We start from the raw sequence: 3,294 nt of genomic DNA, 5'->3' as shown, positions 1-3,294 counted from the left end.
TTACTAATTATTCCCTTTATAATCTAGAGCATTAAAAGATTAGTTAGTCAAATAGTTCTCTTTAAAATCTAGAATATTAGAATCACTTGGGAAGCTTTTAAAACTACAAATCTATCTTCTAAAATTTATTAATTCATCCAATATTTATTTAGCATTTATTATGTTCTAGTCACATTGTTAGGTGATACGGAGATAAAAAATAGATGATGCATCCCTTCACAGAACTCAATCTAGTAGGGGAAAAAAGTTAAGAAAATTAACTTTTATAATAAAAATTATAGAATTTTAAAATGAGGAGTTTAGGAGTATAAAGAATCGAATAATAATAGTGATATTTTAAGCAGTAAAACAATATAAGATTTATTGTAAGAAGAGAACTCTGACTGCTTTGTTAAGAATGAATTGAGGATAGGTATTGGTGAGTAATAGACCATTGCAATAGTTCAGGTAAGATATGATAGAGGCTAGGAAAAAATGGTGTGAATATTGACAATGTTCTGTCCATGCCCTATGGCCTCCCAAATACTGACAGTCACGAGTGACGTGAAGGGGTTCCTTTTTCTTCTAACTCCCACTCTTATTTTGCTAATTGGAGATACCAACCTAAGACTGGAGGGTGGCAACAGAATGAGGTTAGATATTTATTTCCTCTGCTCCTTTTTGCCTTAACTTCTCCTGCTCTTGTATCAAAGGCCATGGCTTAGTCAGACAGCTTTCACCATAGAGCTATTCTCACTAGTTTCCAGTAATGATTCCTTCTCCTTGTCACTTCAGACTGCATCATCAACAGCTTCTGTTGATCCTAGCCATGGAGTCTTGAAGTATTTCTGGTTGGTTTCCACAAACCTTACTATAACTTTTATTTTTACTTATTTATGTATTTATGCATGTATGTATGTATGTATGTATGTATGTATGTATGTATGTATGTATTTTGCCAAAACTAGGTTTTAGTGATGAAATTTATAAGAAACAACTACAGTCACTGTTTTTTTTTTACCCATTCCCCCTTCCCCTTAGGCAACCATCAGCATGTCCTCTGTATCTATGGATTTGCTTATTTTTTGTTTTGTTTATTCATTTTTTAATATAAGTGGGATCACACTTTTAAATATGTTTTCATTAAACCTTTTCTTCATATTATCCACTTTGAGTCTTTGAGTGGGTCCCTCTTTTCTGGTGGGACACTGAATGACATATGTAGTAATTGTGGAGAAGAGATGTGAACATATTTACGTACATTTGTTCAACAAAGAGGGCAGGACTTAGTGATGGTTTAGAATTGGAAGGTAAGTAAAAAAGGGATAGCAAGGAGGATTTTCAGGTTTCTGGCTTGACCAGTAAGTGAATGACAGTTTTTTTTGGTTTGTTTGTTTATTTGTTTGTTTGTTTGTTTTTTAAGAAATGAGACTAGTGGAATCTGGATGGGATGAGAATGGGTCAATATTTCTGTCTGGGTCATATTGAGTGGACTGTTAAGCAGACCTTTTGAAATTAGTCAAAAGATGGAAGAGGAGATGAAGATGTGAATATATATATTGTCAAGGTGAGAGGGCATCAATGGTATTTCAGTGGGGTGCCGAAATGAACATACAGCAGGTCCAAGTCCTCATGGAGGTTATGGTCTACTGGAAAGAAGACTCAAAAAATAAACTACAATGTTGAATTAATGCTACACTCAAAAAAAGTACAGAAGGATATAAGATAATATAATGAGAAGATAATCTGTTTTAGAGGTTGAGAAAAATGAAAGTTCAAATTATGTCCTGATAGAGATCTTGACTAGGTGAAAAGAAGGATGCAGAATGTTTTAAGCAGTTGAAACAATGTTTGTTATAAGTCCCTGTGGAAAAAAAAATAAATGAGTTCATTTGAGAAACTACAAAGTGGCTAGTGTGGCTGGAGATTAGTGAGCAAATGAGAGAGTAATATAAGATTAGGTTGCTGAGGTTGACAGGAGACCGGATTATTATTAGGTCATTCCAAAGATGTGTCTGTTAGGTTCCGACCTTTAAGATACTATATGCTGCCGAGAGATAAAGCTGCTTAACTTTAATACAAATCTTAAAATGACCTTGGCTGTCATGAGAGCTCCACTATCAGGTCTTACCCTATACACACCGGATAAAACTGGCATAATCAATATTGTTCAAATGATTTTACAATTGGACCAATTATCTATTGTGTGGTAAAGCACTATTAGGTAAGAACATTGGTGAATAAGAAAGAATGTATTTCGTAAATCACAAGGAAAATAAACACATACAAATCTAATATTTATGTATGTCCTCATACCTTGAATTGAACTTCATAAAGTGGACATTTTCTTGTTGTTGTTTTTTCCTTTATGTATCCTTTCTCTTGTATGAATTACTACATGTTCAAAATAAACCTATCATAGAGAAATCTTGGGAAATAAAATCCTGAATGTTACTTAATGTTTATTTTGGAAATTCTCACTAAGACTTTAAAACTAAAAACTTAATTACCCTAGTCTATTTGCTAAGGCTAGTACTTTTACTAGTATAGTGAAAAATGTTTATATTTGGACCCCAGATTGCCTGGAGTACTTATTCTGGTACACATAAAAACACAAAATGAACAAATTATAGTTTCATTCAAGGGTTAAACATTTATTCTTCAAATCAAGGAAATAATGTTAAGAATATTTTCAGTCTACAGCCATGCCCCCCTGAACAAGACTGATCCCATCTGATCTTGGAAGTTAAGCAAGGTTGGGCCTGGTTAGTACTTGGATGGGAGACCATCTAGGAAGACCAGGTGCTGTAGGTGTAAAAAGTAAAAAATAAGGGATTGTAAGCTGACAAGATCCTTGCAGTCTATGAGGACCATGAAGATTTTCTCCTTTTCGTGCTCAAAAAAAAAAAAAAAAAAAAAAAAAAAAAAAAAAAAAATTAAATTTTTTTTTCAAAAATAGCTAACTCTTTCATATAGTGCTGCCATATGCCAGTCACTGTTCTAAGCTCTTTGTATATATGTTAAATCATTTAATTCTTGTAACAATACTATGAAGCAGGTACTCTTATTATCACCATTTTAGAGATGAAGAAACTGAATTACAGATGATTACTTAACTTGCTTGAAGATGCACAGGCAATAAGCTGTAGAATGGAATTCAAATGAGATGATCTAGCTTTGAATCCACAATCTCAGCTCTCACTAGCTGGAGACATGTAAACTATTATATTATTGAATAGGTCTCCAGTCAAATTCTCGTCAGAGATCTTTTATTTTTTGACAACATCAAAGAACCTTATGCATGTTTTAAACCTA

General features: G+C 33.2%; 1 pseudogene; it reads left to right on the top strand.

Annotated features, from left to right (window-relative positions):
• Positions 1 to 2,674: 2,674 nt before the first annotated feature.
• LOC120597230 (uncharacterized) lies at positions 2,675 to 2,793 on the top strand (annotated as a pseudogene).
• Positions 2,794 to 3,294: the final 501 nt, after the last annotated feature.

This window comes from Pteropus medius, unplaced genomic scaffold (genome assembly GCF_902729225.1).
Source record: "Pteropus medius unplaced genomic scaffold, Ma_sr-lr_union100, whole genome shotgun sequence".
In the NCBI taxonomy this organism is placed as follows: Eukaryota; Metazoa; Chordata; class Mammalia; order Chiroptera; family Pteropodidae; genus Pteropus; species Pteropus medius.
This window is presented reverse-complemented; position numbering and strand designations above follow the sequence as displayed.